Source organism: Teleopsis dalmanni, chromosome 1 (genome assembly GCF_002237135.1).
Source record: "Teleopsis dalmanni isolate 2A chromosome 1, ASM223713v2, whole genome shotgun sequence".
In the NCBI taxonomy this organism is placed as follows: Eukaryota; Metazoa; Arthropoda; class Insecta; order Diptera; family Diopsidae; genus Teleopsis; species Teleopsis dalmanni.
The window spans coordinates 215,033,582-215,050,073 of NC_051846.1; the positions used below are offsets into that span (position 1 = coordinate 215,033,582).

The 16,492-nt window shown below is 30.5% G+C and overlaps 1 protein-coding gene across 2 annotated transcripts in view; it reads right to left on the reverse strand.

Moving 5' to 3' along the window:
* LOC119671948 overlaps nt 1-16,167 on the reverse strand; it is a 60,911-nt gene extending 44,744 nt beyond the window's left edge. For both annotated transcript variants that reach the window (XM_038082851.1, XM_038082852.1), the window contains exons 1-2: nt 16,056-16,167; nt 14,116-14,509 (exon numbers count right to left, since the gene is read on the reverse strand). The gene's annotated coding sequence lies outside the window, so the exon portion shown is untranslated. The remainder of the gene's footprint in view (nt 1-14,115; nt 14,510-16,055) is intronic.
* Nucleotides 16,168-16,492: the final 325 nt, after the last annotated feature.

A 16,492-nucleotide genomic window follows, 5' to 3' on the forward strand; every position in this document is an offset into this window, starting at 1 on the left:
AAATATCATACATAGTTCATATTTTGAAAAGTTTTATGAATCAGCCAAATATTTTTCAAATATTTATTATTTAAACCAAATTGGTTAAGGCCTTTTTCATTTAAAGCACAAATGTATGCTCTAAAATAATTTTGGCTTGATTTTTATAAACATATTCTTCCCATGCCTATGCATTCAGAGGATAAAATTACTCATACGTCTCGTTTCACATTTTGTGTTCACTTAAAATGAATCTTTATGTTATTTAAGTAATTCGAAAACAATTTTATTTTACTATAACATATGGAGGAGATTCTAGAGAACAAAACTTAATGTTAAATTAAACTAATTAATGCCAATAATTATAAGTAAGAAGTAAATAATTTGCAAATATAAATTAACTTTGCAAATTATTAATTTTATCTGCCTCTTATGGAAACCAACAGTCAAGTAAAGACAAGATAGTTTTGCTGAACGAATGCCTCTTTAACTAGCACAATGTTTTTCATCCCCAATTTGAATATACATTCCCTAAAGTGAACTATTTCCTTAACCGGACAGAATTGCTGGTCACACCAATGTCCGTCTAATAAGTTTTTAACTATTTATTAAATAGGCTTGAATGAGTTTGTTAATGCATAACCAAAAAATAAAATAAACCACTTTTGATAAGCCACTCGTTAATTTAAAATTTATAGTATTCCAGTATTTATAGTATCTTTCCTTTTTATTATTACTTATTATTTACTTAATAAGTAATAATTATTACTTATGACATGACAATTGTTAAATTAGTAGATCAGAAATAGTAAAAGGAATATCTGATAAACAGAGTTTTTAATTTCACTTTATTTATGCTCCTCACGTAGCAACAAAAATCAGTATACGTCAAGTAAATATAATATAATTGACATTTGCTAAATACGAGTTTCTATTTTTTAAAATAATCCTACAACCATAATAACTTGTTCTCGGATTCCTTTCAAACGCCTTCATTCTATGTGCGCCTTCTTCAGTATCGTACATTAAGTAGGCTTAGTGCTTGATAATCAACTTGATCATCCCACCGGAGACATGATCTTCTCTTAAGTGTCCTTCCCCCAATTGTAGTTTTAGACACCTTTTTAACGAAATCATCTTCATTCATCCCTACAAAATGGCTAATGCAATAAAGCTGCTAGATGATAACTTGCTAAATAATGTGTTAGTTAGGCTTACCCAGATCGTGATTCATTGGGTTACTAACTCGTAAAAGACTAAAGATTATTCGTAAACCTCTTTTTTCTTATAATTTATTTTTTATTTTATACCAATTATCACCTAACATAAAAATATTGCATAATTGAAAGTATTTTTCAAGCCATCACTTATTCGATTTTATAACCATTTCTATATTAGTTGATGGCGTTCCCAATTTTTCAATTTCCCAATAATTTTCGCTGCACTTATTCTATTGAATTTTATTGAATACAAAAACCGTCAAGGTCATTTTCCAAATTTTCGAAGAGATTAGTTGATAATATGTGAACGTTTTATAAAGATGTTGGGTTGCATAGACCTGAGTTGCCGCACAACAACCATTGATACTATTTAATACCATAAATATGAAATAACCTTCGTGACCCAATTGGCAACAAAATCAACGAAGCTCTCGAACTCAGCCATGCCGCCTGCAACGTACACGTAAATCCGTCACGTTCTGCAATGTAAATGTAGTTTAGCAAATTAATTCAAATTTGCAAATTTCTACAAACGCAGATACAAAGATTACCTCACATACAACACACAATTGCAGTTTTAAATTTCTTACTATATTCATTACATTTTCGTATTTAATTTTCTATTGTATTTGACTATAAAAGTAGTGAATATTTTGGGACAATCTAGAAACTTAGCTGTGCATAACTGGAACAATTCATTTCGATGCAGACTTTCGAATAGTTGATCCAGTAAGCGAAAACTCCAAAACTGGAACGCAGAGTTTAATTTATACGCAGGTTAACCAAATACGCCAAACAAATATTTTAGACGGACGGACTAATCGATAAAATGCAATCCACTTGTAGAAATTCTAAACAGGCAGTTCTATTCGAGTGAAAGCAAAATTGTGCACTTTCAAAGCTGATGTCGGCAAATTAGCATTATCACGCCGAATTTACACTCGGCCTTAATAATTTTGTTCAATTTAAATTGAGCACTTTTTCCCAAACATAAATTCTACCGCAACTGAATTGCATGTACGCACAATTGAAGTTGTCAGCGCCGGGCGGAAAATTTGTTCTCGGGTTGACTTACTAAAAATTTAGCGTTTAATTGAATTTCCATGGCTTTGAGTGCAGACCCCGCCTACGCTCACTACGTAATTGTGAACCAGTAAAGAATTCAATCTAAAATGAGTCCATTTAAGTCATCGGTAGTCGCGGCGATTGATTGCGGTAATTTGATGAATTTTTTTTGAAACAAGCATTTTCTGAAATTCATTTAATTTGTACTCGTATTGCGTTTAAATGAAATTAAGCAGAAACATTTTGAAATCGCTTAAACTGCAGTGTACAGCTTCCGTAACTGGCGCGGTAAAATTAAAATCCATAACGAACATCGCAATATGCGATATATCACAGGATCATATGGAAAACATCGCAATGCGGGTCTGCGGGCATCATCGGTCGTGAAATTAGCGAATGAGTGATGCTTAATAAGTATCAACGGCGGGTGGTTGTGTTAATATCTCAATCATTTTAATTCACGTCAACGACATCAATTCGTGCCAAACGCAAGCCAAACGTGTAAAAACTCAACGCCTGTCCAAACAACAATGCAAACAAAATTAACGCGACATTAAGTTGAACAAGAGGAAAAATGGTTATTTCATGGTTTTCACTCATAAAACTCAAAGGAATTTTTTAATTTGTAAATCAAGAATAATTGGACCAGAAGGTGCTTTATTTCACTCCGTGGATGAAGGCCGTAATCTGTAAATACCTCCAGCATGTCTACAGAAACACTCTTCAGTTAATTACATGTCGATTAAAAAAGAAACTGAACGCAAAGAACATTTTTGAATTAAAAATAAATAATAAATTGCTTTAATCATCATGCATACGTATTATGAATGTAACTTCATACAAACATATGACTACCTCAACAGTAATCATCTTTATAGTGTGCAAATTCAACCCCTTTTTTTCCTTTCATAAGTTTAATGACTTACATATTAAATAATTACATTACATTAAAAATATGCAAAAGAAAACAAAATCATTAACAATGCATATATAAAAGGGAATAATTTCTAAAGATACCCAGCATTCAGTGGCTAATGATCCTTATGGAAGTCTTCAGACTTACTAAGAAGATCTATTGAAGTACTATGAGAATATCTACCATACACTCTTCTATTTCTGACAAACTATACGGGTTTCAGTAACAAACTTTACTATTCGTATTAGGTCAATTATAACTGCCTATATTTATTCTTTAAGAAAAATAAATCCCTTAACTACTTAACTCTTTGTACGGATAGAGCCACGCAGTGAAGTGTTAAATATAAAAGATTATATCGTCATACTAGCGGCTTTTAGAAAAGTCTCTACTTCAGTTGTCCAATCTAGTCGCGTGCTTACCTTTTAAACAATGTCATACAACAATTAACATGAGAATTTTTGACACTACTGTTATGCAAGGAAATTAACTTTAATGGTCATCCACAAACGATTTTAACACTTTACACAGTCACTAGTTAAATTATTTGTCTTGACATACAAGGTATTGGCACATGTATCCTATACCTATACAATACCTTGCCTTTGCAGTAATTTTTTGTGTATTAATATTCTTTAAAACGGAAACGGAAATTCCTATAGCATTAGATAGTATTTTGTCCACTGATAAAATAGTGCCATACCCGGTTAGTTTATATGATGACCTACAAAATGTTGTAAATTTAATTTGTTTCTTGAAGAAAATCAATTTTAAGTTTATGTGGTAACATAACTCTAATTTTAAAAGAAGAATCTAGGACATTACATATTTTATTGATTTTATCTGGTTTAGACCGTAAAATCAATTTAAAAAGCAGTGCCATTACTGCATTCAAACATTCAAAGCATTCAAATAAAAAATTCCCTTACTTAAAAGCTTCTGTAAATAATAGTAGATTAGAAGTAATTAGCTTTTAGCAAAAACATTTTAGTCCACAGAACAAATAAATTCTTTTAAAAAATTATCGTAATAACTTAAGTCAGTGCGAGTAATTGAGAAGTGAAATCCGCAAAACACGCAGACGAGCACCTCTCATTTGTACTAATTATGTATACGGTGCGTATGAGTAATTGTGTTGGCTTTGTGTTGTGTTATGTTCTGTTAGGTTGTGTCTTTGAAGATTAAATTTCTAAAATTTATGTAAGCTGCTACCTTTATCATTTGCTTAAATATGTGAATGTGCAGAACATGAAAAAGTGCAAAGATAACGGCAAACTCCACCCAAGCACCGCAATGTACTCAATAAGCGCAATTGAACCAGAGTAGGCCAGAAAATGGGGATAGGGAAAATGTAAAAATGAATGATAACGAACACGTCTCCCTTGAGTTGTAATTTTTCAGCACGACACGAAGAGACAACAGAACCAGCATAACATACAAATTGTTATTGTTGCTCTTTTTTTTTTTGCTTACTTTTCAGTTTTTTACCACTTCTGTTGTTGTTGTTGTTGTTGTTTCTGTTGCTCGTCTTCTATGCTGTTCGCTGTGACGTATGAGTAAATGCATGAATTTGTAACGTTTTTGTCTGATTCTCTATGATGGCGTTAAGCTGCCGTTTTAGTTGTTTTTGTAATTCTTCTATGTAGTTCAGTGGCAGCTCAGTTCATAAAGCATAAAACTCTTTCGTTTCATGTTGGGTAAGATTAATTTTTGATGCTCTTATAAATAACGGCAGCACTTTATAATACGTTGTGGTTGTTTATGTGTGCATTTTCGAGGGTGTCAACTAAAGTTTTCCGCAAAGCAGTTTTTGTTTTTGGTAAAAATTAAAATTAATGAGCATGTTTAACAGGTATTATAATGTTTTGAAAATTCTAAGTGAAGTTTGTTGATACAAATTATTTAACAAATAAGAAGTATTAGCTGGTTGAATGATGTTCTCAGCATCCTCAATCTCAACAATTTCTACTGCATATTAATTTCATATAATATTTATATTTATTTAATAGGGTATATTGTTACATATATGCACGTATTTTTATGACTTTTTCTAATAGTGAAGCTGCCCTTGTGTGGTTTTCGGGAATTTCTTCTGCTCTTGTTTAATTTTGCCTTGTTTTTCTCCTAGCCAGTCAACAGTCAAAGCAAACGCTCTCCTGTTTAATTCAATGTTTATTTAAGGCCATAGTTCATTATCCAATATTATGTATGTCAAAATATTTCAAGAATTCTCTGAAAATATTTATTAAGAAATGTTCGCAGTGTATTATGTATTGTTTTGGATATTAGACAAGTTTCAAAGCTTACATTTATCATATAGATAATCTAGATATTCCACGATATTCACGAATATCAGAGTTCAACGTATTTCAGACTCTACCATGAGACTTATTGCAAAAGAACATAAAAAAACAAAAACAAACATCCTTATCACTTTTTATAATTTCGAAAACTTATTTAACTAATTTCCCTAATATGCTTAATCTCCCATTTATACCATAAGAGTTACATTATTGTATTTTTATTCCATTTTTTAAAATGACTAAATTAATGCAGTTATTTTTCTGTTACCTAAAAAACTTTTCAAACAATATATGGTAAATAATAACAATTTAAATGTTAAATGCTTTGATTTAATTTCATATACTGCGTGAATTATCGTAACTATATACTCGTATCTTACATGAAGTCAGTTGTTCTGAACACAGTAACAAATATAGTTATTTAAAATATTGTCATAAGCAATCGCAATTATAAAACTAATTTTAAAAAAAAACAAAATAAATATTCATGAAATTTGAAATATTGTTTTAAATTCAGATTATATTTTGAAAATAAAAATCATTATACATTTATTCTTAATTTAACTCTTAATATTTTTTAAGTTAAAATTGAGTTTTAGATGATTTTTTAAACACATCCATCATTTATTAAAAATAAATTCTAAGATACTTTAATAGTTCCACCAAGTTTTGTATAACATATTAACTATATTATGTGCATTACCAGAAGGACTCAGTGCTATTAATCATCGCAAAATCTATCACACCACTCTTAATATTTTTGCTATTTAATAGCGCTACATACCTATGTTCATTACTGCTTCTAAAGTTCTATAAGTCCAAATAAAATGCCACTGTTTTACGTCACTAACCCCATAACCTCAAAATTAAGCCACTTGTGAGCACTAGAATCATGCCATTATTCGAAAGTTAATTATTTCTGGTTTATGTTTTCTATTCTCTGCGATCAGTGGGTTACGCTGCCTAGATGGAATCATACCACCAAAATAAAATTACCGGAAAATGACAAAAGCACAAGACTTAAGTGGCTGCCGTTGCTCGTGTGGGCGAATATGCATGCGGTGGGTGTTCACAGGTGTTTATTTGTACAATGCAGAGTAAAAGCATTTCTGTAAATGGATATACACGGTAAGTAACCCAATTGTGTGTTTCACCAATTTCATCCAACACAGGTACAGACAGACATGCATGATTCTAAGAATTCTGCCATAGAAGCGATGGTGAAGTTTATTTCGCATGATAGTAATATTCTTTACCGTGATATTAAATCGGATTTTCACTCCTTTTTGCGGAAAGCAACGACATTGCACCATTGTTTTCAGAGCAGAATTAAGATGAAAACATAAGAATAATTTTTATTTTGCGAAGATATGCGAAGAAGTGCTTCATAAAATTTTTACACCCAAATAATGTGAAAAGATACGAATAGAGCAGCGAAAATAGTTTATTTTAGATAAAATATCCAAAGAGTTTATGAAAATTACGAAGAGTAATTGTTTCACATTCGCTACATGTAATCATCATGGAAACCATCGAAATGGAATGCGCGCATGCAGACACACACTCCCAATCCATTTCCCCAAAACACAGTCATGCAAAATATTTGCTTAGACTTCGGCTACGGGAACACTCACATTCTATTTTGACACATGTCTGCTGAGTTTAAATCGATTTAAGGAAAATATCTTAAGAGGATTAAGGAAATAGTTTGTAAATCTTCTTTATATTGAGTTCAACGTCGATTTTTGTGTTCTGATTGTGTTGCATTACAAAGGAGAAGTTAAAATAGTGCTCGTAAGGAGCTATTGTTAAAATAATGTTTGGTTCCATTATTGAAAGTATCCTAAATATATTATTCAAAGACGAAAAAAATGATAAGTCGGAAGTAGAAAAATCAAATTGATTTTCAAAAAAGCGTGAAGACTTCAACGAAAATTCAATTTGAATATATTTTGGCTTCTTTATATCTTAAAAATCTACTGCTAAAAATATAGCTTGATGACATCACAATGTGCATTAAGTATCTCCGAGTTAATATAGGTATGTATAATGTATACAGTATAAGTATGCGTTCGCATGCTAATCAAACCTATGTAAGAGACACATAACTCATTGCAAAGTGAGATTACATAATTGTGATGATTTTATCTATTAATTAATTACAATTATTAAAAAAATCATACCTAAAATTAAGTTAAATTTAATTGAACTCACATTTCATTTACTCAAATATAATAATTTCTAAAAACAAACAATAGCCAGCATTCCAACCAATACAACTTGAAATGAAGATCAGAAGAAGAAATAGCCAAAGTGTTACCTAAATGTACAAAACAGAATAAACTTGCAGAGAGAATAAGGAACTTAACAAATAAAGCGATAAAAAAACGTCATCATTATTATACATATGATATATTACGGCTGTAGCTATAAAATCTCCAATCATAGACCACAAAATTCAATTTAGTCGGAAGCTGAAAAATCTCATATATAATTTGGCTACTATGAATAAAGTACCAATTGTATATTAATGAATGTATATTAACTCACTTCATATGACGAGAACGTTTTTTTGGACTATCCCCTTATTGAAACGCAATTAGTACTTAAAAATCAAATTTGCGAAATTTGAACGACCTAAAGAAGTCTTAATAGCTTACTCGACACAAATGGCATGTCTCTCAGTTTAATTAAATCTGAACTCAGATTAATTACTAGTATATAAACTAGATGTGTTAAACGCCACTGATACCTACAGATTCTGTGAAATTCAGAGTTAAACCTACTCCCATCTCATCTGGCGTGCTCTGCGGATATTATGAAGGAATCAGATATCTCTACAGGACTTTAACTGAAACAATTAGAGGTACTGGGTTACTGAAAAGAGATATATTTAGGTTTGTCATTTTTAGGTTTGTAGGTAAAAGGTAAAATTGTTTATTTAAACGTATTTATATGACTGAAATGTTATCAAAAAATGTCGAAGAGTAGCACTTACCAGTTTAATAAGGTAAATATTATTTATTATATTTATGAACAGTTTTTAATGATACAATAAACATGATTATTTTCTTTTTTTCTAAAACAAGGACTATCAACTATCATTCTGAATAATGAAACTCTGCAAACCTAAGAGTTAAACTGAAGATAACTTCTGACTTACTTTTGTGAATTTTTGTGAGTTTTTGCTTTAATTGTTGTGGTTTTCATACTATAATTGAAGTTTAACTAAAATATGACATAGTAATTGAAATCCATAGAATTGAATTCACAAGTAAAGAGAAAATTGATGCTTGATTGCAAATATTTCAGAGCAAATTTACGAATTCCATTTCATTAAGCAACATGTATTCAATTGGTTATTGTCTTGAAATGGTGATTATTTCGCATTTAACTTCTTTGGTCCATCAAGAGCAGAAAATGAAACGAAACCCGAAAAATGCCTTTGCAGTCAAAATTCTATTTTCTTGCAATTTACACAGAATGAAAAGGATTTTCAGATTTTTGGAAATGAATTTTTGCATTGAAAAATAATATAAACGTAAAAAAAAAATTCTTCTAAGCAATTGAGTTCTATGCCAATTTTATTCAACCAATTTTAGTAGTAGTTTGCAGTTTCTCAATTAAATAAAATGTTTTTAAAATTAAACTTTAAAACACATTTGTGAATTTGCATCTAAAACACACGTTTTCGTATTCAGAAGAGTGAGCTCTATTCCTACAAAAGCGATAGAAAACGAAGAAAGCCTCTACAGCTTCCTATTTTACTCATTTTGACTACTGTAACTATGGCAGATCTAAACTTCTAAATTCATTACTAACAGTTATTACCTTCATTTGCAAATGCTATTTTGTTTCAAATGGATGCCAGCTTGTTTAAACAATTCCAGTTCTGACGTCAGGCCGAGAGGTAAAGGGGAAAACACTCGTACATTTTGTTTTGAAATCAACAGACATGCAATTTATTTGGTATCTCATATTTCATAGTTCATAGCTCATATTACTGAAATGTATCTTACGTGACGTGTTACACTATTACTGTTTACTTTTCCAACTTGATCTGATTGCCAACATAAAAAAGTACCGAGCAGTGAAATGAGTAACACAAGTAAAATCCTTCAAAAATGGAATTTCGTTGTCTAACAATTTTGAAATATTGTTGGATAAAGTTTGATTGAACATTTTCTCTTGCACTTTCACTAAATTCCACAATTGTCAGACTGCAAAGAAAACTGAAATGCAAAACAATGCATAAATTTATCCCTTAGTCATATGATTCACATACATCAGGAAAATTATATCATCCTTACATTCAGATGAAATAAATGATGAATAATAAAAACGAATCTATAACAAATCCTTAAAGAATTTTTCTCCGAAAAACAATTTAATGAAATATACTGAATGAAGTTATCCAGAAAATATGCAAGTAAATGTTTTGTGATTGGTTTTTTTAAGAATTCGTATTTCAAATGACGTCAGTTAAATTGATAAATAGATAATAATTGTTCGTCTACTAGAAGAATAATTTAAGATGGGCCTTTTGCAAGAGAAGTCTTAAACCAGCTATTAAACGTATTTAGAAGAGAAATGAAGTTTTGAACTAAGAAACCAATGTTACGTCTGATAAATATTTAAAGTAGTAAAAAAACTCTATCCAGTGAATCTTCTTTTCTACTTTCACTCACGTTTTCGATGGTAGTCGTTGTAAACAGTATTCATTCGGCAGATATATCTATCTGTGTTGCGCATGCATTTCACAATTAAAGAACGTTAGTAACTGTTGTCTTCATTTTTGACAAAGCTATGCCAAGAAGGTGCTAGAGAGTGTCTTAAACTTTTAGTAAAAGAATATCATGTATGACAATGTATGACTACAATAATCAGGAACCTTTTATGAATTCTGTTGATGCCAATAGCTCCTGTTTAAGATAGTTATTTTACAGCATAGAAATATATACTAATTCGTATGTACATTTTGCAATCCTTTTCTTAACTATTTGTATGTTATATGTATGCACTTTTAAAAAAACAAATACCTGAACCATAATTATATTTAAAACAAAACATTAGATTCAAAAACTCCGTTACTTGTAGTCAGATGATTTATGATTTATGATTAATATAAGTACATTTGCAAAAGGATACAAGGACACCCAGTACTTAAAGGAGGCAATGCAACTATTATCTTAAACCAAATTGACGTAATAAAGATTTATGAATTTGACATTTGTCAAGGGAGAAAACAGAATTTCAGTTTAAGAAATGTTTAAATAAACAGAATTTCATGCAAATCGTATTAACTTCCTAAGCTCACATTACTTATGGATGTTCATCAAAGGATAACCAAAAGAAGTTTGAAATATGGATTTCAATTCCAATTATGCGAAAATACAATGTAATAGAATACAAAGGTTTCGGTATAGAATTTCAACTTATAAAACTGAGTAAGTGACTTTAACTCAACTTTTACTGGAAAGTGACAAAATCTAATCTCATGAACAGATTTGTAATACAACGTTTGAATAGATAGTTTAATAGTTGGAAGTATATTCTTTACACTCCTTATATGCGAATGCAAATTTCTATAGAATATGGAAGAAGTAAATAAGATTAAACTGTTTAATAGGTACTCAAATTAGGAATTTATAAGTTGTGAAAGAATGAGATTTCGATTCTAATTTGTATCATCATCGGATACTGTCGTATGCAACAGTTAATATTACATTCTATGGATGCTACAGAACTTTTGATGAAGAGGAACAAGAAAAAACCCAAAAAGCTCCATGTTTCTGCCCAGGGCATAACAAATGAATTATTGCTATATTAGATTACTGTGAGTTTAGTGATATTTCATAGATTGCTAACATTAATATGACAAAATTGTTCAACGTGGAACTAAAATAAAATATCATTACAACGAATTAATTTAGCTTAAATTCATTTCAAAATAATAACATCAACTATCACAAGTACATCCTTAATGAGATCGTAAAACTATTATTGATTAAAAATGCACTGAAAGCATAATGCAGCTGATATAATTACTCTAATATTAATATCAATTAGTGGTTATATCCTATAGAAAACGTGAAACTAATCAGATCTAGATGGTTTTATATTAAGATTATACCTAACAAAATGCATATATACATTTTGTATAAAATTAAAAAATCAACTACCTTACATGTAAAATGATAACTATATACTTAAATATGAGTTTAGACAACTTTTTGTTGCTGCTTGTTTTCTAAAAATTTTTGAAATAACTGTTATTTTCAGTCCCTTGTAAAGGTCCGCTTTTAAGCTCTGGTATTACAATGGGCCCATATTGCCGAATTAAATAAGTCAACTCAACTAATTGCCATATTAACCTAACCTAACCTACCATTTCTTTTTTCACTTCTACTAAATAATACCAAACCATATGAAAATTATAAAAGCAGTAATATTCTATTTGGATACAATATGTATAGTAAGCACTTTTATATACTAAATTTTTAGCATTAGATACATATTTGAGTAATTTCAAAAAAATAAAATACTTTCTTTTTTAAATAAAAATAAAGCAAAGTGGTGCCGTGTTTGGTCAAAAAATCGCGTACAACAAGAATTTTCCATAGTAAAAATCGCTAAATGCACTTGAGGTAGTCTCACATTAACAGCTGCTGTAAACAAACTAATTGACAGATGGCGCTCAAATTTGTACCATTTTTGAAGAAAGGTATATTTTTATATGTGAAATTGATAAAGTTGATCATTTGTGCTTTTATTAAAATCAGATCATTAGTGCTTGTCATAAAGTGAATATATATACAGTCAGCGACAAAACTCTACATACACCCCCCATTTTTGCTAGCTCGTAAATCCAAGGACATAATAGAAAAAAGTAATGATACAGTTTTGTTTAGAACTGTTTTTTAATAATAATAAACAAAAGAAAATCCATTCATCAATAAAAATTAACAAAGTTATTCGAAAAAAACCTAAAAAAATCATTGACAAAAGTCTACATACACTTCATTGGTTGTTAGATATAGTCGACAGTAATTTAAATGTTAAACGGGAAAGTACCGTTTTTCATATTTCATGCTTGTGGCATGAGTCATACATTTATATAATGCACTTAGTTGTGCTTTGAGAGTGGTATTTAATTGACACGATGGGTCCACGAAAAGAATTTCAAGTGATATGCGAAATCTGGTTATTAAGCATAGAAATGAAAAAAAACCTTATGGTAAAAATATCAAAACTAGTAAATTTGACTCGATCAACAGTTCAGACGATAATAAAAAATTATAAAAATAGTGGTTCTATTGAAAATAAGCCTCGCAGTGGCCGCCCAAGGATACTCATACGTAGGGATGTCAGCTTGGTTTTAAAAGAAGTTAACAAAAAACCGAAAGTAAGTGCCTTAAAATTAGTCGAACACATTGCTAGTGCAACTGGAAAGCATGTCAATCCACGTATAGTACAAAGAACGTTGAACAGCCACGGTTTTCATGATAAAATACCACGCAAAGAACCTTTAATTTCTGAAAAAAACCGAAAGCTGCTCTTGGAGTTTGCCAAACAATATAAAGAAAAGGATTTTGATTTCGGGAAGCAAGTTTTATTTACAGATGAATCCAAATTCAATATATTTGAAAGCGATGGGAAAGCTAAAGTTTGGAGGAAAGCGAAAACAGCACTGACCCCGAAACATATAATGCCAACTGTAAAGCATGGTGGTGGCAGTGCTATGGTTTGGGGAGCCGTAGCTGCAACTGAAGTAGGAAAAATAGCTTTGACGTGGATTGACATGCTTCCCAGTTGCATTAGCAATGTGTTCGACTAATTTTAAGGCACTTACTTTCGGATTTTTGTTAACTTCTTTTAAAACCAAGCTGACATCCCTACGTATGAGTATCCTTGGGCGGCCACTGCGAGGCTTATTTTCAATAGAACCACTATTTTTATAATTTTTTATTATCGTCTGAACTGTTGATCGAGTCAAATTTACTAATTTTGATACTTTTACCATAAGGTTTTTTTTCATTTCTATGCTTAATAACCTGATTTCGCATATCACTTGAAATTCTTTTCGTGGACCCTTCGTGTCAATTAAATACCACTCTCAAAGCACAACTAAGTGCATTATATAAATGTATGACTCATGCCACAAGCATGAAATATGAAAAACGGTACTTTCCCGTTTAACATTTAAATTACTGTCGACTATATCTAACAACCAATGAAGTGTATGTAGACTTTTGTCAATGATTTTTTTAGGTTTTTTTCGAATAACTTTGTTAATTTATATTGATGAATGGATTTTCTTTTGTTTATTATTATTAAAAAACAGTTCTAAACAAAACTGTATCATTACTTTTTTCTATTATGTCCTTGGATTTACGAGCTAGCAAAAATGGGGGGTGTATGTAGAGTTTTGTCGCTGACTGTATATTGTTTTTAATATGAAAATACTCTAAAGTAGGTGTAAAGGTCATATATCTATAGTATTACTTTATTATTCTCTAAACCATTAAATTTACATCACGAGCTTTTCAAAGCTGAACGAGGGGCTTGAGCTACTTTGCTTACACATTAACCATAAAAGTTTTTATTAATTTATTTGCAGTAAAATACTTACAGTTATAAATTTTTTATGAATATTTAAATCAATTTTCTGCTTCAGTTTACATAAACTTTAGAAATTTGTGCATTTAATTTTTTATTTTTACATTTTTTTGTATATCCAACACTGAATGCTCTTGCTGACAGATCTGCATATAGATGGATCTATCTGTATTTACATATTTTATGGAAAAATATTTCGTTTTTTAGGGAATCATACTTGTTGCATTTTCCGTCTCCCGTCTCCCGAACTCCGTCTCACAATGAAATTTCAAGTGAATTTTTCAATTAACTATTATAATTTTATATATGAATTTATTTTTCGTTTTTTTTTGTTGTATAGTCAGACGCACTTTCACCCGTGAAATTTTAAAAGAATTTTATTTATGTTTTTTTTTTATATTAAAAATCTAAAAAAAAAAATATTATTGACAGGGGCATTCAAGGTATGTGACTGCATATAACAAACAATTGGAAAATGGAAATTTAATTAAATTTTTTATATATTTCGTTTGTGGGTTTTTCTTCTTTTTCTGCGACTGAAAGATTAAAAATGCTTAAAACACAAAAGGGAAAGTAATTGTTAATTTTTCGTATCTGTAAGCCCAAACTCCGAACCGAAAAAAAAACAAAAGAATATTTTTAATATTTATAAAATAAGATAAAAAAACAAAAAATAATTATGAATTCCAAATGAATTTTCAATAACCTTGACTACATTTTAAAAAATTCCTTAAGAAAACGCTGCCGCCGAAAGCTAAATTCATTTTCTTTCGAAACGAAAGAAAGTGAAATATTAAAACAAAAGCAAAAAAAAATAAAATACAACAAAAACTTATAAAAAAACACGGTAATTTAATAAAACAAAATAAAATAAAAATTTGGAAAATATTGAATGTGGTGCGATGTAGTCGACGCTGCAGCAGCAGAGACATTGAGGCGCGTTTCAGGAAAACTCAACCCCTTAGCATAAACTAAACAAATCGAGTGTATTGCCTAATGGGCGGGACGGTGACAGCACAAGGTCTCGCACAATAACAGACACTTTCATTGCTGATGCCGATGCTTATGCTTATGCTTACAGTGCGACCGTCAACGTAACCGCCATCATCTCTGCTACTCATGCTGCTTCTGTTGCACGCGTCGCACTATGTTCACTACAATTTGATTCTACATATTATCATTTTAAGTTGACGATAAATGCTATTGAAGAAACTTATTCAGCAGATGGGAGGGTGGGTGCAGTGCATTGGGTTTTCACGGCACTTTTCGTTTATACATTAATTTTCGCCTGGCACTTGAACTAAATATTTTGCTGCGATCATTCGTTCATTGCTTGCCGTTGTTGTTATAATTGTTGTTGTTGTGGGTTTCAGTTTCTTGGCACAGATTTTTTTCCTCAGTCGTACTTTTTTATTTCATTTTTCAATAAATTTTTTAATTTTTTATGGCAGCTGCTGCGATAAAAACACGACAACAACACAGCGACGACAAGCCAAAGCAGCACGCCTAACTGCACGACGCAACGACAATGCGAAACAACAACACCAACACCAATAACAACAACAACAACATTCAAAAAAATTGGCGACTATAATGAAGGCAACTTAATTATGAAAAATTAATTGCTAAAAATATTTAAATTTCGTTTGAAAAATAATTTTTTCCCGACATTTTTTGCTTAAAATAAGAAAAAATTTTAAGAAAGTCGAATGATCCATTCATAATTATAAAATTATGTCTGTTAATCCAGAAAATACAACAAATTTTTGCATTTATACACTCATATATTTGAAAAAATAAAATGATCCACATACGATATCAACATATATGTACTTATCATATATTATTCATATATAATAATTTTAGAAATTTATTGCTTTTATATTAAATTAACTCGAATATTTTCACTAAATATAATACACAATACACAAAAGCACACTTTTGAATACTAACGTATTTATGAAACAAATGGCGACAGCACTACGAAAACTTTTCTACGAAACTTAGCTTTGCGTAAAGTACGAAACTCTCAGCCATTTTGTTGCACGGAAATCAACGAACCTCTCGTGTGTACGATTCAACGACGACTAACCCTGTGGCATGCCAAGACTTGACTGCCATGCTACAATTTGCAATTTCCCACTATTTTATCAAAGTGAATTGCAAGCGCAGATAAAGAAATTTCACTCGAAAATAAATTTTATTTATTTATTTGAGTTTTGCCAAAGCAAACTTTCCCGCTATTTTGCCTTAACATTGTTAACAATAGAAGCTTCTATTATTATTATTATTGTTGCCACTGTTTTGTTTTTTGTTGGCATTGTTGTTGTTGTTGTTGTTGTTGGTGCATTATGTACTCTTCTTGTTTTCGCTGTAATTTCGCTCGTATT